Here is a 25638-nt window from a genome sequence, read left to right on the forward strand (position 1 = left end):
TATATTCATATTCTTACTGGCTTGACATGTGATGTATGAAAATGTCTAAAAACTGAAAATCCCCAGGTTAGTAATTTGTTTACTTTTTTTAATAGTTTTTTTTTTGAAGTGGTGTTTTTATTGATTAATTAGTTTAGAATTTGATCGCCTTAATTTCGTATATTTTATATCATTTCCATTCCGCCTTGACTTCGTCTTTGATAGCTATAACATTAGGAAAAAATAATTTGGGGGAAATTGAAAATGGAATTTAGCTATATTTTATATCATTTCCAATCACATGAATTAAACCAAAGGGTTTTCAAATATTTCAGGTGAGATTCTCATTTCTGTTTATCATCATCTGCCATATATTCATATTCTTACTGGCTTGACATGTGATGTATGAAAATGTCTAAAAACTGAAAATCCACAGGTTAGTAATTTGTTTACTTTTTTTAATAATTTTTTTTTTGAAATGGTGTTGTTATTGATTAATTAGTTTAGTATTTGATCGCCTTAATTTCGTATATTTTATATCATTTCCATTCCGTCTTGACTTCGTCTTTGATAGCTATAACTTCAGGAAAAAATAACTTTGGGGAAATTGAAAATGGAATTTAGCTATATTTTATATCATTTCCAATCACATGAATTAAACCAAAGGGTTTTCAAATATTTCAGGTGAGATTCTCATTTCTATTTATCATCATATACCATATATTCATATTCTTACTGGCTTGACATGTGATGTATGAAAATGTCTAAAAAGTGAAGAGCCCCAGGTTAGTAATTTGTTTACTTTTTTTAATAATTTTTTTTTGAAATGGTGTTGTTATTGATTAATTAGTTTAGTATTTGATCGCCTTAATTTCGTGTATTTTATATCATTTCCATTCCGTCTTGACTTCGTCTTTGATAGCTATAGCTTCAGGAAAAAATAATTTGGGTGAAATTGAAAATGGAATTTAACTATATTTTATATCACTTCCAATTACATGAATTAAACCAAAGGGTTTTCAAATATTTCAGGTGATATTCTCATTTCTGTTTATCATCATCTGCCATATATTCATATTCTTACTGGCTTGACATGTGATGTATGAAAATGTCTAAAAAGTGAAGATCCCCAGGTTAGTAATTTGTTTACTTTTTTTAATAATTTTTTTTTGAAATGGTGTTGTTATTGATTAAGTAGTTTAGTATTTGATCGCCTAAATTTCGTATATTTTATATCATTTCCATTCCGTCTTGACTTCGTCTTTGATAGCTATAACTTCAGGAAAAAATAACTTGGGGGAAAGTGAAAATGGAATTTAACTATATTTTATATCACTTCCAATCACATGAATTCAACCAAAGGGTTTTCAAATATTTCAGGTGAGATTCTCATTTCTGTTTATCATCATCTGCCATATATTCATATTCTTACTGGCTCGACATGTGATGTATGAAAATGTCTAAAAACTGGTTTTGTAACGCCCTCAAAAATAATAACATTAAACCCATCAAATAAGACATTCGCTGACATATGAAATAACCACATTCTTTTATTCATTAGAGTTTCATTACAAAAGTATTACATGTTAACAACAAAAGCAAATGCCCTATGGGCTTACAGCTTTCCAAGTTAACACTTGGTTACAACAAAAGAGTACTAACTCATTTACACATTAAGCCCTTGGCTTGAATTTACATGTAATACATCAAAAAGAAAACGACAAAAGTATGTCCGCCTCTAGCCTCCCAAGCTATGTCCTTGGAGGTGGCATGCTACCTGTACCTGAAAATGATATTCCCATATAGGGTGAGCCACAGCCCAGCAGAAATACACTAAACCAACCATGAAGAATGACTAAAAGATTAGCAATTGATAGTTGGTCAACACTGATACATTCACATAAATTACACATTTATGTCATACGACTTATGAGTCCAAGTTACTTTTCATTTTCCCTTTTTCAACAGATAAGCATATAAGCTATATCCACACTCTCAACAGATATGTATAACAACAATATCCCACATTCACAGATAAGCATATAAGCTGTATCCACACTTCACAAAGATAAGCATGTAAGCTCTATCTTCACTTCTCTAGACAAGCATATGAGCTGTATCTACGGAGTTCATCCCCTATCTTCTCCCAATACTATCCGGTTTAGAGGTACATCCCCCATCTTCCCCTAAACCGCGGAGTACATCCCCCATCTCCTCCTCTACACATAACGTATACAAACACATTGGTTCTATATACAATCACTCAATACATACAGTTAATGTATTCTATCAACCGATAAAATCCATGACACATTCCATTGATTGGTTTCCGTTTTCCTAATCATCATGCATTGTCTACAACAATCACGACTATCCTCCACCGATAGCCCAAAGCAGTTATTTCTAAACAGAAAATAAATGCACAAATGGATATTCAATCAACATTTCATTTCCTATATTCAATCAACATTTCATTTCCTCATTTCTCACAATTAATTATCCCAATTAATCAAACAATGTAATTAGGTCATTTTCCATAATTAACATTTCAACCCTTAGGTCCCATTTTCATCAATGATTCAACATTTATTCCATTTCTCTATGCCAAACATGCCTCTAGGTTTATTGTGAATAAAACCCCAACTTTTGTAAAATAACACAAAAGCCCCAAACTTTCACAAAATTACCAAACCAACCCCAACATCTCAAAATACTAAAATTTAAAGACAAAACCCATAGAGAGGAGTAGGATATCCCTACCTCGAAGTTTGAGCCGAAAAGGAGATGAAGACTCGAAGATCAACGTGCTCCAAATCCAAACTTTTTCAGATTAAATCAAAGCTCTCAACGCCCTCTATCTTTTTAACAAAGGCCCTAGGCTAGATTCACACTCTAGGGAGATCAATTCTTAGAGAGAGTGTAAGTTTAGAGAGAGAGAGTCTCGGATCTAGGGTTGGAAAGAAAAAAAAAGTGAAAAAGTGATGTTCAAAAACGCTACTGCCCGCTGATATAAAACACGCTCGCTTGAGCGAATCCTTTGTCGCTCGAGCGACCAGATACAGAAAACACTCGCTCGAGCCAAGAAGTTCTCGCTCGAGCCAAAAACTCAGAAGTGCGCTCGAGCGAAAGAATGCTCGCTCGAGCCAACAACTCAAACCCTCAGGTCTGCAACCAAAAGCACGCTCGAGCGACAGACTTCTCGCTCGAGCGAAGAACAACCAGACCGCTCGAGCGAAGAAAGCTCGCTCGAGCCAAGAAATGCAACTCTCAGGTCCAGAACCAGGCGTAATCGCTCGCTCGAGCGAAGCCACCCTGGCTCGATCCACCAGACACGAACTCAACTCTCGCTCGAGCGAAGGTCCAAAAATCTGGGCAGCAACACTAGGCTCCCAAACACAACCAACCTGTAACAAACCTGCCCAACACATCCTATAACTCAATATACAAAGTAAAAAGGATGCAAACAAGATAATAGACAACTACCAACATCCACGGACACATGTCCGGATCACTGTACAACAAGGGTAAACCCGGGATCGCTATAGGTTTTGGCTAGCACGTCTGTCAACGACTTACGGGTATCAAACGGTCAAACGCAATCTCTGCAACACGACCTAAACCCTACGCGACTTGGGTGACGTCCCACTAACCCTAACGATTAATTAACCTTACAAAAGCAGAAACCCAAGAATTAATACACACATAATAATAATATAAATACAACAAAGTAGGACATATATGATCTCATATACCTTACTGTTGGGGTGGCGGAGGCCTTCTGGCCGCCCATGCCACTAGCTGTTCGTTGATCAGATCCTGGATCTCCTCTAGATACTGATCACAGGTGGCAAGCCGTTCAGAGATATACTGTTGAGTATACCTGTCTGCTGGTAAACTAAGATAGTACTGTTTTTGCTGTTGCCAAAACTGCTGGGCTGATATTAATGATTCTAAGAGATTAACAGAGGGCATACATATTGAAACACGAGGTGCAAACTTTTATTGAGGAAGTAAAATATTTTACAAGAGGGGGTTGGATGGATTACAAAGAAGAAAAGGAAAGAAAACTTGAAAATTTCTAAGTGTCTCAACAAGGGTGAGAGCATCCCATTAAATACTACTAGGAAGATAAGATTACATTATTATATAAAGACAGGTGGCATCCTTCGATTGAACCGACAGAATTCCTCCTTATCACCTTATCGTCACTTTTTCGGAATGGAAGACAGCATCTTCTTTTTACTGTTAGAAATATCTGCTTTTAGCAAAAGTTGCTTGTCCTGTTGTGCCGACGCCTAAAGCTCGGGGCCCTTACCTTTACTGTTCTTGTCGTGAGCCATCTTTTCGGCAATTACAGCTGTGAAGGAATCCCAAAAGTCACCAAGGCTGGGTTCCACATCATCTTCAGATTGAGACTCTCCTGCTAACACGTGGTCGGTTGGATCAGCCTCTGATTCAGATTGGGTATGACTGGTACCTGACTTCATGGAGATGTCATCTTCAGGATTAACAGATTGAAGGAATTGCTCTTTCAGATAATCCATGCTTTTCAGAATTAATTCATTCTCGGAAAGATTAGGATATTTCTATTTTAATTCCTTTTGCATTTGAATAAAAGGATTGGTAACTAGAGAAGAAGGTACTGGTAATGCTGGTTGCTTTACTGATTCCCAACAGGCTTTGGTGTGCTGTTGAATTTTCGGAATAAGATCCTTAAGATCCATTTTATCCCACCATTTAACGAAAAAGATTCGTTTCAAACGGGGAACCTTATTCTGGTAATCGCATGCAAAGTCCCATTTCCAGATCCAAGGTATGCCAAATCGGATAGCGAAATGGACAACGGCTTTACTGATTGATAATTCTCTGTTTTTATTTAAGAATGAATAAGCACGAGCATAAGCCACATGCCAATCATTAAATTCTGTTCTTACTGATGGAGGTAAAATATCAAGGGAAAGTCCGAACTTATCCCACCAAATGAGGAACCAGTTAGGGACATCATTTTTAAGGACATTGGACAAAATACGGATAAACCAAGAATGATTCTTGATAGGATTCTGGTATTAGAAGACCTGGGTAAAGGCATCAATGTAATCCCAATAGGAATATTTAGTCTGTTTATTACGGAGATCCAGATCCTGTGTGTGTGCGGATGAATGCCCCAGGTAGAGATGGGCATGATATTACGGATGACGATTTTACTGTATTGAATAGGACTGGCAGCCTTGTTGACATCATGCAAGGTATGCTTGATTTCAACAGCTCCAGTTTCTATAAGTATTTGCTCATAGATATACCTGTACTGGTCAAAGTGGGGAGGTGACTGTTGGGTGGTGAGATAACGGCGTTTAATTTCCCACGGATCGGTCATCCACTGTTCATCAGAGGGTTCAATCCAAAGGACTGTTTCCTCAGTAATACTGTTCGGAATATACGGATCTTCCGGTCTAAGGAGGATATCCTTAGCCGAGGGATTACTGGTTTGTCCTCGCAAGGGAGGATATTCTGATGGATCATAGCGAGGGTTAGAACCCCGGCCACGACCTCGACCTCGTTGGCCTCTACTAGTCATTTGCTGATTTCTGCAAATATTCACGGGTTAAAAAGTCAGGCAAAGAGTTAGTTTCTCCTTTAATATATTCAATATCAAAATCAAAATTGGATAAATAACTTTGCCAGCTTACGAATATCTGTTTAGATGCAAGATTTTTTACATCTTGTTTAAAAATCTGTTTAGCAGCAGAGCAATCAACTCCGATGAGAAAATACTGGTTTAAAAGATCATCCTGGAATTTAATAACACATTTAACAATGGCTAAACATTCCTGTTTGATAGTTGGGTAATTTAAAGCAGCTTGATTCCAATGCCCAGAATGAAAACGTAAAAGTTCTTCTTTATGAGTTTTGGGATTAAACTGTTTTAGAATACCACCAAATCCTTCATTAGACGCATCAGTTTCTACAATTTTCTTCCATTCAGGATTAGGTAGATGTAAACATGGTAACTGTTGGACTTTAGCTTTGATTTTCTGAACAGCTAAAGTACGTTCTGGTGACCAAGGTGGAGGATTTTTTCTTAACCTGGTATATAAGATGTTAGCATCAGCAGATAAATTATGGTAATAGTCTCTAACATAGTTAAGACTTCCTAAAAATCTCTGTCATTGAGTTTTATCTTTAATTTCATCAGGAAATTTTGAAGCAAACTCCATGCTACGGTTTATAGGAATAATACTTCCATTAGAAATATTATGACCTAAATATCTGATGGTGGTTTGAAATAACTGCATCTTAGGGGCAGAGAGTACTAAACCATTTCTGATAATGACATTCTTAAAAATATTAAGATGTTTGACATGCTGATCAATTGATGAAGAAAAGATTAAAACATCATCAATGTAAGACAAAGTAAATTCTGTACATGGATTAAAAATATCATTCATGATATGTTGGAATTCGGATGGAGCATTTTTTAATCCAAATGGCATGACATTCCATTCGTAATGCCCAAAAGGTACTGTAAAAGCTGTCTTGTAGCGATCCTGTTTAGCAATTTCAATTTGCCAATATCCTGATTTAAGATCAAATTTAGAAAATATGATAGCATCCTGAAGACGATCTAAAAGATCCTTTTTATTTGGAATAGGATACCGAATCCATTTCAGTTTATCATTTAACGGTTTATAGTTAATCACAAGGCGAGGAACACCTCGTTCTAACTCAGCATTTTTATTAACATAAAAAGCGGTACAACTCCACGAGGAGTGACTAGGACGGATGAGTTTCTTATCAAGAAGACTTTGAATTTCTGTTTTGCATAATTCCATATATTCCTTTTTCATTTGACTAGGGCGAGCTCTAGTTGGAATATATTTTTCATCAAAATCTGGTTCATATGGTAATGTTACTGTATACTTTTTGCGATTCCAAAAAGCATTAGGAACAATACCACAAACTTCTGTTTGAAATTCTTTTTCTATTATTTTGATTTTCTGTTGAAAAGCAGTTTGTTGCAATCTTTGTTCTGTTGTTAAAAAAGAGACTTCCTTTTGGATTAAATTTATCTGATTTTGTTTAACAGAAATTAAATCACGAATTTGATCTAACTCTTTTGTATACGGTTGAGTGATGAATTCAAAAATTACTGTTTTTCCCTGAAGTTGAGAATAAATTCCTGTTGAGTCAATTTTCTGGATAGGCATCAGAAGGCAAAGAAAAGGTGTGCCTAAAATAATATTTGTAGCAAGATTTCTGACTAAAACAAATGATGTTGGAAGACAGAGATCTTGGTTACAAATATAAGCTTCTGGAACTTTATACCTGATCTGGAGAGAATTTCCACTTGCACTGGTAAGACTCTGAGTAGTCTTTTCAAAATACCTGGTTGGAACTATACCTTCTTGGATACAGTTCATATCTGCTCCACTATCAACTAAGGCAATAGCATCCTTAATGATAAAATCCGGTTTAATCATAAAAGATATTTTTATATACCATTTCTGAAAGGTTACTTGGTTAACAAGTAACAGATAAGGAGTAGAGGTTTCAGGTTCTTGCTTGTTTAGATCAAGCTTTTGTTCAGTTTCTTCTTTCTGGTAAGAGTTTGAGGATAACTGGTGTTTAAGATATTTAATATCTTTAGTTGCAGCTTCACTTGCAGTTTGCAAATGTTTAACTTCTGTTTTTAAAATGTTTATTTCCATTTTTAAATCCTGAAGAGTAGTTGGTTGTTCAACTACAGATTTAGTCTGAATTCTATTTATTACAGTTTGAAGATTATAAGAATAATCCGGAATAGGTGGAGTTTCGGTTGCTGTTTGTTGGTGTTCATAACACATTTTTAAATATTTTATCTTTACTTCTGGATCCTGGATTTGATCTGCTACAGCTAGCATATCTCTTTGTGTGTCTGTTAAAACATTAATACTACTTGGTTCTCCTAAGTTTAAACCATTCATTTCTACAATGGATTTCCAGTAGTTAATTTCTGAAATTTGTTCCTGATTAGTACTACAGGGACAAGACTCTTCTGGTTCATTTTCACTGGATGAAGTTGAGTATAATTGATTAATCTCATCTTCCGAGAGATCCTCAGCTTCTGTTGATTCTTCTTCGGCTTCTAAACCTTTAGTGAGCACCTATCATGGTATCAGAGCCTAATCTTTCAACTCTACATCCATTATGCTAATAGATGCAAATCTAAAGCGAAATCCAAAGTTAATGAACTAAATCTTGATCTAGCAATTAAAGAACAGTTAATTCAAGCTTTAGAAGCCGAAGAAGAATCAACAGAAGCTGAGGATCTCTCGGAAGATGAGATTAATCAATTATGCCAAATCGATGATGGCCCTGGTGACCAAAGATAAATCAGTTAATTCAAGCCTTAGCTCCACCAGTTATAGGAGTTTCAACTCTACATCCAGTCTCCATTAAACCACCTTTAGACATCACTAATTTCAAATTAAAAGCGTCTAATACCGAGTTTATGGATACCCTCCTCCAGAAAATGCAACATTTAAATGTCCGACCTCCAGAACCTCCTAAGCCACCAGGGCCATCTAGTGGCTCTATACAGATGTTACGGGCTGATGTTAGTCCTCACCAGGATGAACCGGATAATTTAACTCCTGCAAAAATTCATGAATTCTATTATCCAGGTATATCTAAAGGTCTGAGTTCGTATATTTCTCACCAGATAGCCCCACGGCCATTACGCAATCTCTGCAACATTTAAGCGTCTAATATAGTATTTGATCGCCTAAATTTCGTATATTTTATATCATTTCCATTCCGTCTTGACTTCGTCTTTGATTGCTATAACTTCAGGAAAAAATAACATGGGGGAAAGTGAAAATGGAATTTAACTATATTTTATATCACTTCCAATCACATGAATTCAACTAAAGGGTTTTCAAATATTTCAGGTTAGATTCTCATTTCTGTTTATCATCATCTGCCATATATTCATATTCTTACTGACTCGACATGTGATGTATGAAAATGTCTAAAAACTGAAGAGCCCCAGGTATAGCGATCCCGGGTTTACCCTTGTTGTACAGTGATCCGGACATGTGTCCGTGGATGTTGGTAGTTGTTTATTATTTTGTTTACATCCTTTTTACTTCTTAATTGAGTTATAGGATGTGTTGGGCGGGTTTGTTATAGATTGGTTGAGTTTAGAAACCAAAACTAGTTGCCCAGATTTTGGCCTGTACGCTCGAGCGGGACTTTGGGCGCTCGAGCGGACATTACACCCATTCAGTATTTTCCTGTGCAGCGTTGTACGCTCGAGCGTGGTATTGGCCGCTCGAGCGGGGTTGTCTGAGTGACGCTCGAACGTAGAGTTGGAAGCTCGAGCGGAGGCCTGGCTCTGTAAAAAGTGCTGGGAGAGTGCATCCGGCGCTCGAGCGGAAGTTTGGACGCTCGAGCGGGAGTCTGTGAGTGACGCTCGAGCGGGGTGTTTTACGCTCGAGCGGGAGACTGGGTTTAAGTCCCGAAATTTGTGACTTTTCAAATCACTTTTTGCTTTCTCTTCTCTCTCTTACTTTTCCAAAATCACCATTGTTGAGCCTCTCACTCTAGAACTCCACCTTCTCTCTAGGTTTTGATCTAGTAAGAGTGATTTGCTCACCTTTGGCCTTTACAAAAAGTTGTTGATCGTCGAGAGCTACATTTTAATCTGAAAATCTCGGGTTTTGGAGCACGTTGGGTTTTGTCGTCTTCTCCTTTGGGACTCCGAATTTGAGGTAGGGATATCCTACTCCTCTCTATGGATTTTGTCTTTAAATTTTGGTATTTTGAGATGTTGGGGTTGGTTTGGTAATCTTGTGAAAGTTTGGGGCTTTTGTGCAATTTTACAAAAGTTGGGGTTTTATTCATAATAAACCTAGATGCATGTTTGGCATAGAGAAATGGAATGAATGTTAAATCATTGATGAAAATGGGACCTAAGGGTTGAAATGTTAATTATGGGAATTGACCTAATTACATTGTTTAATTAATTAGGATAATTAATTGAGAAGAATGAGGAAATGAGATATTGATTGAATATCCATTGTGCAATTATTTTCTGTTTAGAAATAACTGCTTTGGGCTATCGGTGGAGGATAGTCGTGATTGTTGTAGACAATGCATGATGATTAGGCAAACGGAAACTAATCAATGGAATGCGTCATGGAATTTGACGGTTGATAGAATACATTAATTTTATGTATTGAGTGATTGTATATAGAACCAATGTGTTTGTATACGTTATGTGTAGAGGAGGAGATGGGGGATGTACTCCGAGGTTTAGGGGAAGATAGGGGATGTACCTCTAAACCGGATAGTGTTGGGAGAAGATAGGGGATGAACTCCGTAGGCACAGCTCATATGCTTGTCTAGAGAAGTGAAGATAGAGCTTACATGCTTATCTTTGTGATGTGGGGATACAGCTTTTATGCTTATCTGTGGATATTGTGGTTATACATATCTGTTGTAGAATGTGGATATAGCTTATATGCTTATCTGAATGTGGGATATAGTTTTTATACATATCTGTGGAAATGATGATAGAGCTAGCATGCTTATCTGTTGAAAAAGGGAAAATGAAAGGAAACTTGGACTCATAAGTCGTATGACATAAATATGTGATTTATGTGATTGTATCAGTGTTGGCCATCTATCAATTGCTAATATTTTAGTCATTGTTCATGGATGGTTTAGTGTATTTCTACTAGGCTGTGGCTCACCCTATATGGGAATATCATTTTCAGGTGCAGGAAGCATGCCACCTCCAAGGACATAGCTGGGAGGCTAGAGGCGGACATATTTTTGTCGCTTAACTTTTGATGTATTACATGTAACTTCAAGCCAAGGGCTTAATGTGTAAACGAGTTAGTACCCTTTTGTTGTAACCAAGTGTTAACTTGGAAAGCTGTAAGCCCGTAGGGCATTTTGTTTTGATGTTAACATGTATTACATATGTATATGGAACTCTAATGAATAAAAGAATATGGTTGGTTTGTATGTAAACGCATGTCTTATCTGATGGGTTAATGTTGTTATTTTGAGGGCGTTACAACATGGTATCAGACCGTACCAGGTTCGAATACTTTGGGTACGTGGGAAGTGATTAGTATCACAATGGGTTTGTCTCGCTTGATAGAGACCTAGATGTAGTATCATATGCTATGTGCTTACTTGATAACATGCTTATGTGACTATGTGGGTATGGAATTTAATTTCTAGGATGGTGATTGGATCCTTGGGTTTCTGGGAGTCTTGTTGGAAAAGCACTTGATCAATGCTGTTTCTAACCGGAACTCTGGTAACGCCTCGGGACTATCATTATCCGGGAATGAAATTCGTAAGTGCTTATGTGTTTATGTGCTTATGTGGAGTGAATTACAGTTGTCCATGCATTAGGACGTGAGTGTTTAGTTTCGGCACATTTGTGAATGTGCTAATGTTCTGTGTTACCTTTATTAGGATGTCAGGACGAGGAAGAGGTGCTAGGCGTGGTAGACCTGCGAGGCAGGAGGTACCGTTACAGGGTGAGATTCCGGCAGTACAGGAGGGAGTTGGTCAGGCTAATGTGGCCGAGCCAGTGGGTCAGCAGGCTATGGGTGCCTTGGCCAGAGAGATAGCAGGAGCTTTGGGTATTCTTAGAGCTGGGAATCAGGCCGCTGAAGCAGGGCCTTCTTTCTTGAAGAGGGAGTTTTTTCGGTCTAATCCGGATGAGTTTGTTGGGGATCCGAAGGAGCCACTGAAGGCTGATGAGTGGCTAGAGCAAATGAGTAAGACGTTCGAGATGCTTGGCATCGAGGACGGAGCACTGAAAGTGACCTTGGCATCCTTCCAACTGAAGGGAGATGCGGGTCAATGGTGGAAGTATGAGAAGGCTCGTGTTGGTGGTACTTGGGAGGCGTTTATAAATGCTTTTCAGGAGAGGTTTTTGTCTGCAGTAGCTAGAGAGAAGCTGAGGGATCAGTTTAGCCGGCTTAATCAGCAGGGCTTGTCGGTGGCCGAGTTTGAGGCTACCTTTACTAGTCTGTCCAGGTTTGCACCTGAACTGGTGGCGTCTGAGGAACGCCGTTGCTATGAGTATGAGCGGAAGTTGAGGCGGGGCCTCAAGTTGAGGGTTGGTGGGTCTTACATCCGAGAGTATAGACACCTAGTAGACGCTGCAGCTCATATGGAACTCATGATGCAGGAGGAGGATGAGGGGCAGAGAGGCTCCAAGAGGAGCCAGGATAGTCAGGGTGATGGTAAGAGGCAGAGGGGTTCTAACCCTCAGCAGTCGCAGGGTGGTGTTGCTAGATCGACCTTCCCAGTGCCGAGTGCAGGCTCTGGGAGAGGTGGTCAGGGGGATTTCACCTGTTACAAGTGTGGCCAGCTGGGTCACAAGGTTTCTGTTTGCCCGCAGAAGGGTGGGGGTCAGAGAGCTGCTTCTTCTTCAGCTAGACCGCTGAGTCAGAGTTCGGGCAGGGGGCAGCCCTTGTCTTGTTATCAGTGTGGACAGCCTGGGCACCTGAAGAGGTTTTGCCCGCAGTTGAGTGCCACTTCGGGAGCGTCTGGTTCTAGGCAGACGCAGGGTTTTCAGCCAGCTCAGTCTGTGCAGGCCTCGAGGGCCAATCCGGGAGCTTCGTCATCCCAGTCTGTGCAACAATCTTTTGCTCCGAGAGGTGAGCAGGTAGACCAGGGGCCTACGGGGCGCGTGTATGCTATTACCGCGCAGGATTTAGTACCGGCTCCATCAGTAGTGAGAGGTACTTTTCTGTTTTGCAACTCGGTTGCTAGTGTGTTGATAGACACGGGTGCATCTCATTCTTTTGTATCTGCTGCATTTGCATCTGTTTTGGAATTGGAGTTAGCACAGTTAGCATCTCCTATTTGTGTGGTATCGCCTTTGGGTGGTGAGTTGATCCTGAAACAGGGTGTTAGAGGATGTGATATAGAGGTCGCCGATTATAGGCTTCCTTTTCCGTTTGTTGTCATGCCCATGAAGGGTTTTGATGTTATTTTGGGTATGGACTGGTTATCGTCATACCGGGCTGTTATTGATTGCTACCGCCAGAGGGTCACATTATGTACCTTGAGCGGGGAGTGGTTCCATTTCTTGGGAGACCGGGTTGGTAGTGTTTTGCCACCGGGGTATGATTCGCGAGGGCGAAGCGAGCTTAGTGGCCTACTTGCTAGCTTTGAGAGTGGTGAGTGTGTTGAGACCCAGATTGTGTTGCCAAGGGTGGTTTGTGAGTATTCGGATGTCTTTCCCGAAGATCTTGTTAGTTTGCCACCTCATCGAGAGATAGAGTTCTCTATTGATTTAGTGCCCGGCACGGCGCCGATTTCTATGGCACCTTATCATTTTGCTCCAGCAGAGTTGGTTGAGTTGAAAGTTCAGCTCCAGGAATTGCTCGATAAGGGCTTTGTTCGCCCTAGTGTTTCGCCGTGGGGAGCACCGGCCCTCTTTGTTAAAAAGAAAGATGGTGCCTTGAGATTGTGTATTGACTACCGGAAGTTGAATCGGGCTACGGTTAAGATTAAGTACCCTATGCCCTGTATAGATGATTTGTTTGACCACTTGAAGGGTTCCCGTTGTTTCTCTAAGATAGACTTGAGATCGGGTTACCACCAGTTGAGGGTCAGGGAGGAGGATATTCCTAAAACGGCATTCCGTACGCGGTATGGCCATTATGAGTTTTTGGTGATGCCATTTGGGCTTACCAATGCACCAGCAGTCTTTATGGACTTGATGAACCGGATTTTCCGGGAGTTCTTAGACCGATTTGTGGTCGTCTTCGTGGACGACATCCTTATCTATTCGCCTTCAGAAGAGGAGCACGAGCAACACTTGAGAGTGGTGCTTGAGTTACTTAGAGCCCATAGGCTGTATGCCAAGTTTGGGAAGTGTGAGTTCTGGCTGAGGGAAGTCAAATTCTTAGGCCACGTGGTATCCGGGGAAGGGGTGTCTGTTGATACATCCAAGGTTGAGGCAGTGCAAGATTGGGCACAGCCTAAGAGTGTGTTTGAGATCCGCGGTTTTCTGGGATTAGCTGGGTATTACCGTCGGTTTGTGAAAGATTTCTCCAGGTTAGCGTCACCGTTGACTAGACTGACTCGGAAGGGAGTCAAGTTTGTGTGGAGTGAGACTTGTGAAAAGTCATTCCAAGAGCTGAAAGGTAGATTGACCACCGCTCCGGTGTTGATTATTCCGGAGAGAGGGTTGGGTTATGCGGTTTATTGTGATGCCTCACGAGAGGGTTTGGGTTGTGTGTTGATGTAAGAGGGGAAAGTGGTAGCTTATGGCTCACGTCAGTTGAAAATACACGAGAAGAATTACCCCACACACGACCTAGAGTTAGCAGCAGTGATCTTTGCCTTGAAAATCTGGAGGCACTACCTTTATGGTGAGAAGTTCGAGGTGTTCTCGGACCACAAGAGTTTGAAGTATCTGTTTACACAGAAAGACTTGAATTTGAGGCAGAGGAGGTGGATGGAGTTCATCGAGGATTATGATTTTGAGTTGCACTATCATCCGGGAAAGGCCAATGTTGTGGCCGATGCCCTTAGTAGGAAATCCATTAGTGATGTAGCTAGTATAGCCATCCGGGAATGGGAGATGTTGGGGGCACTTGGTGAGTTTGATTTGCTACTGGGCGAATCTGTTGAGGCTGCGGCCTTGTTTTCTGTTGTTGCGCAGCCTACACTTGTGATTAGAGTGTTAGAGGCACAGAAAGGTGACCTTGAGGTAGAATCTCTCCGAGAGAAGATCTCTAGTGGGAAAGTTGAGAAGGGTTTGACGGTGTATCCCGACCTGAGTGTGAGATACCGAGACCGTTTGTTTGTACCGGAGTCTTGCCGAGAGGAAGTACTCCGAGAGTTTCACCATTCGCGCCTTGCGGTGCATCCGGGAGGTACTAAGATGTATCAGGATTTGGGTCGCCAGTTTTGGTGGCGGGGTACGAAAAGGGATGTGGCGGTTTTCGTATCGAAGTGCCTTACTTGCCAGCAAGTGAAGGCCGAGCATCAGAGGCCAGCGGGTTTGTTGCAACCCTTGCCTATTGCCGAGTGGAAGTGGGAGCATATCACTATGGACTTCGTTGTAGGTCTTCCGAGGATGCAGCGGGGTAGTGATGCTATTTGGGTGGTTGTAGACCGGTTGACTAAGTCGGCGCACTTTATTCCTATGCGTGTGAGAGATTCGGTAGATCATCTTGCCGACTTGTATGTTCGGGACGTAGTGAGATTGCACGGGGTCCCAGTGACGATCGTCTTAGATAGAGATCCTCGTTTTACTGCTAGGTTGTGGCAGAGTTTGCAGAGTGCCTTGGGCACTAAGTTGACCTTTAGTACGGCTTCTCATCCTCAGACTGACGGTCAGTCCGAGCGTACTATCCAGATCCTCGAGGATATGCTTCGGGGTTGTGTCCTAGACTTCAGTGGGACGTGGGAGAGGCACTTGCCCTTGGTAGAGTTTGCCTACAACAACAGTTTTCAGTCCAGCATCGGTATGGCACCGTTTGAGGCCTTGTATGGCCGACCGTGTAGGTCTCCAGTTTGTTGGGCCGAGGTGGGTGATGCACCTTTGTTGGGTCCGGAGTTGGTTAGGGAGACGACGGAGAAAGTTGAGCTTATCCGTAGGAGGCTTGTTACAGCCCAGAGTCGGCAGAAATCTTATGCTGACCGTAGGAGGAGGCCTTTGGCGTTTGAGGTAGGTGATCATGTCTTTCTGAAGATATCACCTAGGCGAGGTTTGATGAGATTTGGGAAGAGTGGGAAGTTATCCCCTCGGTTTATTGGTCCTTTTGAGATCCTTGAGAGGATTGGTGAGGTTGCTTATCGGTTTGCCTTACCGTCGCTGTTGTCCGGAGTGCATGACGTGTTTCATGTGAGTATGCTTCGGAAGTATGAGCCAGATCCATCACATGTGTTGGATTGGACAGATTTAGAGGTAGATGAGGATGCCTCGTATGAGGAGAGACCGGTTCGGGTCTTGGATAGGCGGGATCAGGTCCTGCGTGGCAAGACTATTCCTTTGGTGAAAGTCTTGTGGAAACATCACGGAGTGGAGGAAGCCACTTGGGAACGTGAGTTGGAAGTCCGAGAGAAATATCCGGACTTGTTTGTTGATATGTAATTTTGTGTTTAAATTTTGAACAATTGTTGAACTTAAGAGCTTTTATATATGTCTTGAGTTGTGAAACATTGAGAATGTTTGGTTTATTGGAAGTAGGTTTTGGGAACTTGCCTCATATGGAAGTTGAATGTGACATTATATATGTTGATATATTGTTGAAATTGGAAAGATAGTGCATAATGTTGATGCATGTTGAAAGTACATATGTTGTTTACATATTGTGAAATGCCTCCTGTTAAATGGAGGGGATGGCCGGTAATGGGTCGAATTGTTGAATGTTAAAGTGTAACATTGTTTAAAATCGAGGAAAACTTGTTTTTGAAAACTTGTGCTTAATTTCGGGGGCGAAATTCTTTAAGGGGGGGAGGTTATAGCGATCCCGGGTTTACCCTTGTTGTAAAGTGATCTGGACATGTGTCCGTGGATGTTGGTAGTTGTTTATTATTTTGTTTACATCCTTTTTACTTCTTAATTGAGTTATAGGATGTGTTGGGCGGGTTTGTTATAGATTGGTTGAGTTTAGAAACCAAAACTAGTTGCCCAGATTTTGGCCTGTACGCTCGAGCGGGAGTTTGGGCGCTCGAGCGGAGATTACACCCATTCAGTATTTTCTTGTGCAGCGTTGTACGCTCGAGCGTGGTATTGGCCGCTCGAGTGGGGTTGTCTGAGTGACGCTCGAACGTAGAGTTGGAAGCTCGAGCGGAGGCCTGGCTCTGTAAAAAGTGCTGGGAGAGTGCATCCGGCGCTCGAGCGGAAGTTTGGACGCTCGAGCGGGAGTCTGTGAGTGACGCTCGAGCGGGGTGTTTTACGCTCGAGCGGGAGACTGGGTTTAAGTCCCGAAATTTGTGACTTTTCAAATCACTTTTTGCTTTCTCTTTTCTCTCTTACTTTTCCAAAATCACCATTGTTGAGCCTCTCACTTTAGAACTCCACCTTCTCTCTAGGTTTTGATCTAGTAGGAGTGATTTGCTCACCTTTGGCCTTTACAAAAAAGTTGTTGATCGTCGAGGGCTACATTTTAATCTGAAAATCTCGGGTTTTGGAGCACGTTGGGTTGTGTCGTCTTCTCCTTTGGGACTCCGAATTTGAGGTAGGGATATCCTACTCCTCTCTATGGATTTTGTCTTTAAATTTTGGTATTTTGAGATGTTGGGGTTGGTTTGGTAATCTTGTGAAAGTTTGGGGCTTTTGTGCAATTTTACAAAAGTTGGGGTTTTATTCATAATAAACCTAGATGCATGTTTGGCATAGAGAAATGGAATGAATGTTAAATCATTGATGAAAATGGGACCTAAGGGTTGAAATGTTAATTATGGGAATTGACCTAATTACATTGTTTAATTAATTAGGATAATTAATTGAGAAGAATGAGGAAATGAGATATTGATTGAATATCCATTGTGCAATTATTTTCTGTTTAGAAATAACTGCTTTGGGCTATCGGTGGAGGATAGTCGTGATTGTTGTAGACAATGCATGATGATTAGGCAAACGGAAACTAATCAATGGAATGCGTCATGGAATTTGACGGTTGATAGAATACATTAATTTTATGTATTGAGTGATTGTATATAGAACCAATGTGTTTGTATACGTTATGTGTAGAGGAGGAGATGGGGGATGTACTCCGAGGTTTAGGGGAAGATAGGGGATGTACCTCTAAACCGGATAGTGTTGGGAGAAGATAGGGGATGAACTCCGTAGGCACAGCTCATATGCTTGTCTAGAGAAGTGAAGATAGAGCTTACATGCTTATCTTTGTGATGTGGGGATACAGCTTTTATGCTTATCTGTGGATATTGTGGTTATACATATCTGTTGTAGAATGTGGATATAGCTTATATGCTTATCTGAATGTGGGATATAGTTTTTATACATATCTGTGGAAATGATGATAGAGCTAGCATGCTTATCTGTTGAAAAAGGGAAAATGAAAGGAAACTTGGACTCATAAGTCGTATGACATAAATATGTGATTTATGTGATTGTATCAGTGTTGGCCATCTATCAATTGCTAATATTTTAGTCATTGTTCATGGATGGTTTAGTGTATTTCTACTGGGCTGTGGCTCACCCTATATGGGAATATCATTTTCAGGTGCAAGAAGCATGCCACCTCCAAGGACATAGCTGGGAGGCTAGAGGCGGACATATTTTTGTCGCTTAACTTTTGATGTATTACATGTAACTTCAAGCCAAGGGCTTAATGTGTAAACGAGTTAGTACCCTTTTGTTGTAACCAAGTGTTAACTTGGAAAGCTGTAAGCCCGTAGGGCATTTTGTTTTGATGTTAACATGTATTACATATGTATATGGAACTCTAATGAATAAAAGAATATGGTTGGTTTGTATGTAAACGCATGTCTTATCTGATGGGTTAATGTTGTTATTTTGAGGGCGTTACAACATGGTATCAAACCGTACCGGGTTCGAATACTTTGGGTACGTGGGAAGTGATTAGTATCACAATGGGTTTGTCTCGCTTGATAGAGACCTAGATGTAGTATCATATTCTATGTGCTTACTTGATAACATGCTTATGTGACTATGTGGGTATGGAATTTAATTTCTAGGATGGTGATTGGATCCTTGGGTTTCTGGGAGTCTTGTTGGAAAAGCACTTGATCAATGTTGTTTCTAACCGGAACTCTGGTAACGCCTCGGGACTATCATTATCCGGGAATGAAATTCGTAAGTGCTTATGTGTTTATGTGCTTATGTGGAGTGAATTACAGTTGTCCATGCATTAGGACGTGAGTGTTTAGTTTCGGCACATTTGTGAATGTGCTAATGTTCTGTGTTACCTTTATTAGGATGTCAGGACGAGGAAGAGGTGCTAGGCGTGGTAGACCTGCGAGGCAGGAGGTACCGTTACAGGGTGAGATTCCGGCAGTACAGGAGGGAGTTGGTCAGGCTAATGTGGCCGAGCCAGTGGGTCAGCAGGCTATGGGTGCCTTGGCCAGAGAGATAGCAGGAGCTTTGGGTATTCTTAGAGCTGGGAATCAGGCCGCTGAAGCAGGGCCTTCTTTCTTGAAGAGGGAGTTTTTCCGGTCTAATCCGGATGAGTTTGTTGGGGATCCGAAGGAGCCACTGAAGGCTGATGAGTGGCTAGAGCAAATGAGTAAGACGTTCGAGATGCTTGGCATCGAGGACGGAGCACTGAAAGTGACCTTGGCATCCTTCCAACTGAAGGGAGATGCGGGTCAATGGTGGAAGTATGAGAAGGCTCGTGTTGGTGGTACTTGGGAGGCGTTTATAAATGCTTTTCAGGAGAGGTTTTTGTCTGCAGTAGCTAGAGAGAAGCTGAGGGATCAGTTTAGCCGGCTTAATCAGCAGGGCTTGTCGGTGGCCGAGTTTGAGGCTACCTTTACTAGTCTGTCCAGGTTTGCACCTGAACTGGTGGCGTCTGAGGAACGCCGTTGCTATGAGTTTGAGCGGAAGTTGAGGCGGGGCCTCAAGTTGAGGGTTGGTGGGTCTTACATCCGAGAGTATAGACACCTAGTAGACGCTGCAGCTCATATGGAACTCATGATGCAGGAGGAGGATGAGGGGCAGAGAGGCTCCAAGAGGAGCCCGGATAGTCAGGGTGATGGTAAGAGGCAGAGGGGTTCTAACCCTCAGCAGTCGCAGGGTGGTGTTGCTAGATCGACCTTCCCAGTGCCGAGTGCAGGCTCCGGGAGAGGTGGTCAGGGGGATTTCACCTGTTACAAGTGTGGCCAGCTGGGTCACAAGGTTTCTGTTTGCCCGCAAAAGGGTGGGGGTCAGAGAGCTGCTTCTTCTTCAGCTAGACCGCTGAGTCAGAGTTCGGGCAGGGGGCAGCCCTTGTCTTGTTATCAGTGTGGACAGCCTGGGCACCTGAAGAGGTTTTGCCCGCAGTTGAGTGCCACTTCGGGAGCGTCTGGTTCTAGGCAGACGCAGGGTTTTCAGCCAGCTCAGTCTGTGCAGGCCTCGAGGGCCAATCCGGGAGCTTCGTCATCCCAGTCTGTGCAACAATCTTTTGCTCCGAGAGGTAAGCAGGTAGACCAGGGGCCTACGGGGCGCGTGTATGCCGTTACCGCGCAGGATTTAGTACCGGCTCCATCAGTAGTGAGAGGTACTTTTCTGTTTTGCAACTCGGTTGCTAATGTGTTGATAGACACGGGTGCATCTCATTCTTTTGTATCTGCTGCATTTGCATCTGTTTTGGAATTGGAGTTAGCACAGTTAGCATCTCCTATTTGTGTGGTATCGCCTTTGGGTGGTGAGTTGATCCTGAAACAGGGTGTTAGAGGATGTGATATAGAGGTCGCCGATTATAGGCTTCCTTTTCCGTTTGTTGTCATGCCCATGAAGGGTTTTGATGTTATTTTGGGTATGGACTGGTTATCGTCATACCGGGCTGTTATTGATTGCTACCGCCAGAGGGTCACATTATGTACCTTGAGCGGGGAGTGGTTCCATTTCTTGGGAGACCGGGTTCGTAGTGTTTTGCCACCGGGGTATGATTCGTGAGGGCGAAGCGAGCTTAGTGGCCTACTTGCTAGCTTTGAGAGTGGTGAGTGTGTTGAGACCCAGATTGTGTTGCCAAGGGTGGTTTGTGAGTATTCGGATGTCTTTCCCGAAGATCTTGTTAGTTTGCCACCTCATCGAGAGATAGAGTTCTCTATTGATTTAGTGCCCGGCACGGCGCCGATTTCTATGGCACCTTATCGTTTTGCTCCAGCAGAGTTGGTTGAGTTGAAAGTTCAGCTCCAGGAATTGCTCGATAAGGGCTTTGTTCGCCCTAGTGTTTCGCCGTGGGGAGCACCGGCCCTCTTTGTTAAAAAGAAAGATGGTGCCTTGAGATTGTGTATTGACTACCGGAAGTTGAATCGGGCTACGGTTAAGAATAAGTACCCTATGCCCCGTATAGATGATTTGTTTGACCAGTTGAAGGGTTCCCGTTGTTTCTCTAAGATAGACTTGAGATCGGGTTACCACCAGTTGAGGGTCAGGGAGGAGGATATTCGTAAAACGGCATTCCGTACGCGGTATGGCCATTATGAGTTTTTGGTGATGCCATTTGGGCTTACCAATGCACCAGCAGTCTTTATGGACTTGATGAACCGGATTTTCCGGGAGTTCTTAGACCGATTTGTGGTCGTCTTCGTGGACGACATCCTTATCTATTCGCCTTCAGAAGAGGAGCACGAGGAACACTTGAGAGTGGTGCTTGAGTTACTTAGAGCCCATAGGCTGTATGCCAAGTTTGGGAAGTGTGAGTTCTGGCTGAGGGAAGTCAAATTCTTAGGCCACGTGGTATCCGGGGAAGGGGTGTCTGTTGATACATCCAAGGTTGAGGCAGTGCAAGATTGGGCACAGCCTAAGAGTGTGTTTGAGATCCGCAGTTTTCTGGGATTAGCTGGGTATTACCATCGGTTTGTGAAAGATTTCTCCAGGTTAGCGTCACCGTTGACTAGACTGACTCGGAAGGGAGTCAAGTTTGTGTGGAGTGAGACTTGTGAAAAGTCGTTCCAAGAGCTGAAAGGTAGATTGACCACCGCTCCGGTGTTGATTATTCCGGAGAGAGGGTTGGGTTATGCGGTTTATTGTGATGCCTCACGAGAGGGTTTGGGTTATGTGTTGATGCAAGAGGGGAAAGTGGTAGCTTATGGCTCACGTCAGTTGAAAATACACGAGAAGAATTACCCCACACACGACCTAGAGTTAGCAGCAGTGATCTTTGCCTTGAAAATCTGGAGGCACTACCTTTATGGTGAGAAGTTCGAGGTGTTCTCGGACCACAAGAGTTTGAAGTATCTGTTTACACAGAAAGACTTGAATTTGAGGCAGAGGAGGTGGATGGAGTTCATCGAGGATTATGATTTTGAGTTGCACTATCATCCGGGAAAGGCCAATGTTGTGGCCGATGCCCTTAGTAGGAAATCCATTAGTGATGTAGCTAGTATAGCCATCCGGGAATGGGAGATGTTGGGGGCACTTGGTGAGTTTGATTTGCTACTGGGCGAATCTGTTGAGGCTACGGCCTTGTTTTCTGTTGTTGCGCAGCCTACACTTGTGATTAGAGTGTTAGAGGCACAGAAAGGTGACCTTGAGGTAGAATCTCTCCGAGAGAAGATCTCTAGTGGGAAAGTTGAGAAGGGTTTGACGGTGTATCCCGACCTGAGTGTGAGATACCGAGACCGTTTGTTTGTACCGGAGTCTTGCCGAGAGGAAGTACTCCGAGAGTTTCACCATTCGCGCCTTGCGGTGCATCCGGGAGGTACTAAGATGTATCAGGATTTGGGTCGCCAGTTTTGGTGGCGGGGTACGAAAAGGGATGTGGCGGTTTTCGTATCGAAGTGCCTTACTTGCCAGCAAGTGAAGGCCGAGCATCAGAGGCCAGCGGGTTTGTTGCAACCCTTGCCTATTGCCGAGTGGAAGTGGGAGCATATCACTATGGACTTCGTTGTAGGTCTTCCGAGGATGCAGCGGGGTAGTGATGCTATTTGGGTGGTTGTAGACCGGTTGACTAAGTCGGCGCACTTTATTCCTATGCGTGTGAGAGATTCGGTAGATCATCTTGCCGACTTGTATGTTCGGGATGTAGTGAGATTGCACGGGGTCCCAGTGACGATCGTCTTAGATAGAGATCCTCGTTTTACTGCTAGGTTGTGGCAGAGTTTGCAGAGTGCCTTGGGCACTAAGTTGACCTTTAGTACGGCTTCTCATCCTCAGACTGACGGTCAGTCCGAGCGTACTATCCAGATCCTCGAGGATATGCTTCGGGGTTGTGTCCTAGACTTCAGTGGGACGTGGGAGAGGCACTTGCCCTTGGTAGAGTTTGCCTACAACAACAGTTTTCAGTCCAGCATCGGTATGGCACCGTTTGAGGCCTTGTATGGCCGACCGTGTAGGTCTCCAGTTTGTTGGGCCGAGGTGGGTGATGCACCTTTGTTGGGTCCGGAGTTGGTTAGGGAGACGACGGAGAAAGTTGAGCTTATCCGTAGGAGGCTTGTTACAGCCCAGAGTCGGCAGAAATCTTATGCTGACCGTAGGAGGAGGCCTTTGGCGTTTGAGGTAGGTGATCATGTCTTTCTGAAGATATCACCTAGGCGAGGTTTGATGAGATTTGGGAAGAGTGGGAAGTTATCCCCTCGGTTTATTGGTCCTTTTGAGATCCTTGAGAGGATTGGTGAGGTTGCTTATCGGTTAGCCTTACCGCCGCAGTTGTCTGAAGTGCATGACGTGTTTCATGTGAGTATGCTTCGGAAGTATGAGCCAGATCCATCACATGTGTTGGATTGGACAGATTTAGAGGTAGATGAGGATGCCTCGTATGAGGAGAGACCGGTTCGGGTCTTGGATAGGCGGGATCAGGTCCTACGTGGCAAGACTATTCCTTTGGTGAAAGTCTTGTGGAAACATCACGGAGTGGAGGAAGCCACTTGGGAACGTGAGTTGGAAGTCCGAGAGAAATATCCGGACTTGTTTGTTGATATGTAATTTTGTGTTTAAATTTTGAACAATTGTTGAACTTAAGAGCTTTTATATATGTCTTGAGTTGTGAAACATTGAGAATGTTTGGTTTATTGGAAGTAGGTTTTGGGAACTTGCCTCATATGGAAGTTGAATGTGACATTATATATGTTGATATATTGTTGAAATTGGAAAGATAGTGCATAATGTTGATGCATGTTGAAAGTACATATGTTGTTTACATATTGTGAAATGCCTCTTGTTAAATGGAGGGGATGGTCGGTAATGGGTCGAATTGTTGAATGTTAAAGTGTAACATTGTTTAAAATCGAGGAAAACTTGTTTTTGAAAACTTGTGCTTAATTTCGGGGGCGAAATTCTTTAAGGGGGGGAGGTTATAGCGATCCCGGGTTTACCCTTGTTGTACAGTGATCCGGACATGTGTCCGTGGATGTTGGTAGTTGTTTATTATTTTGTTTACATCCTTTTTACTTCTTAATTGAGTTATAGGATGTGTTGGGCGGGTTTGTTATAGATTGGTTGAGTTTAGAAACCAAAACTAGTTGCCCAGATTTTGGCCTGTACGCTCGAGCGGGAGTTTGGGTGCTCGAGCGGAGATTACACCCATTCAGTATTTTCTTGTGCAGCGTTGTACGCTTGAGCGTGGTATTGGCCGCTCGAGCGGGGTTGTCTGAGTGACGCTCGAACGTAGAGTTGGAAGCTCGAGCGGAGGCCTGGCTCTGTAAAAAGTGCTGGGAGAGTGCATCCGGCGCTCGAGCGGAAGTTTGGACACTCGAGCGGGAGTCTGTGAGTGACGCTCGAGCGGGGTGTTTTACGCTCGAGCGGGAGACTGGGTTTAAGTCCCGAAATTTGTGACTTTTCAAATCACTTTTTGCTTTCTCTTCTCTCTCTTACTTTTCCAAAATCACCATTGTTGAGCCTCTCACTCTAGAACTCCACCTTCTCTCTAGGTTTTGATCTAGTAGGAGTGATTTGCTCACCTTTGGCCTTTACAAAAAAGTTGTGGATCGTCGAGGGCTACATTTTAATCTGAAAATCTCGGGTTTTGGAGCACGTTGGGTTTTGTCGTCTTCTCCTTTGGGACTCCGAATTTGAGGTAGGGATATCCTACTCCTCTCTATGGATTTTGTCTTTAAATTTTGGTATTTTGAGATGTTGGGGTTGGTTTGGTAATCTTGTGAAAGTTTGGGGCTTTTGTGCAATTTTACAAAAGTTGGGGTTTTATTCATAATAAACCTAGATGCATGTTTGGCATAGAGAAATGGAATGAATGTTAAATCATTGATGAAAATGGGACCTAAGGGTTGAAATGTTAATTATGGGAATTGACCTAATTACATTGTTTAATTAATTGGGATAATTAATTGAGAAGAATGAGGAAATGAGATGTTGATTGAATATCCATTGTGCAATTATTTTCTGTTTAGAAATAACTGCTTTGGGCTATCGGTGGAGGATAGTCGTGATTGTTGTAGACAATGCATCATGATTAGGCAAACGGAAACTAATCAATGGAATGCGTCATGGAATTTGACGGTTGATAGAATACATTAATTTTATGTATTGAGTGATTGTATATAGAACCAATGTGTTTGTATACGTTATGTGTAGAGGAGGAGATGGGGGATGTACTCCGCGGTTTAGGGGAAGATAGGGGATGTACCTCTAAACCGGATAGTGTTGGGAGAAGATAGGGGATGAACTCCGTAGGCACAGCTCATATGCTTGTCTAGAGAAGTGAAGATAGAGCTTACATGCTTATCTTTGTGATGTGGGGATACAGCTTTTATGCTTATCTGTGGATATTGTGGTTATACATATCTGTTGTAGAATGTGGATATAGCTTATATGCTTATCTGAATGTGGGATATAGTTTTTATACATATCTGTGGAAATGATGATAGAGCTAGCATGCTTATCTGTTGAAAAAGGGAAAATGAAAGGAAACTTGGACTCATAAGTCGTATGACATAAATATGTGATTTATGTGATTGTATCAGTGTTGGCCATCTATCAATTGCTAATATTTTAGTCATTGTTCATGGATGGTTTAGTGTATTTCTACTAGGCTGTGGCTC

Source organism: Camellia sinensis, chromosome 9, assembly GCF_055761805.1.
Source record: "Camellia sinensis isolate YWXY chromosome 9, ASM5576180v1, whole genome shotgun sequence".
Classification (NCBI taxonomy): domain Eukaryota; kingdom Viridiplantae; phylum Streptophyta; class Magnoliopsida; order Ericales; family Theaceae; genus Camellia; species Camellia sinensis.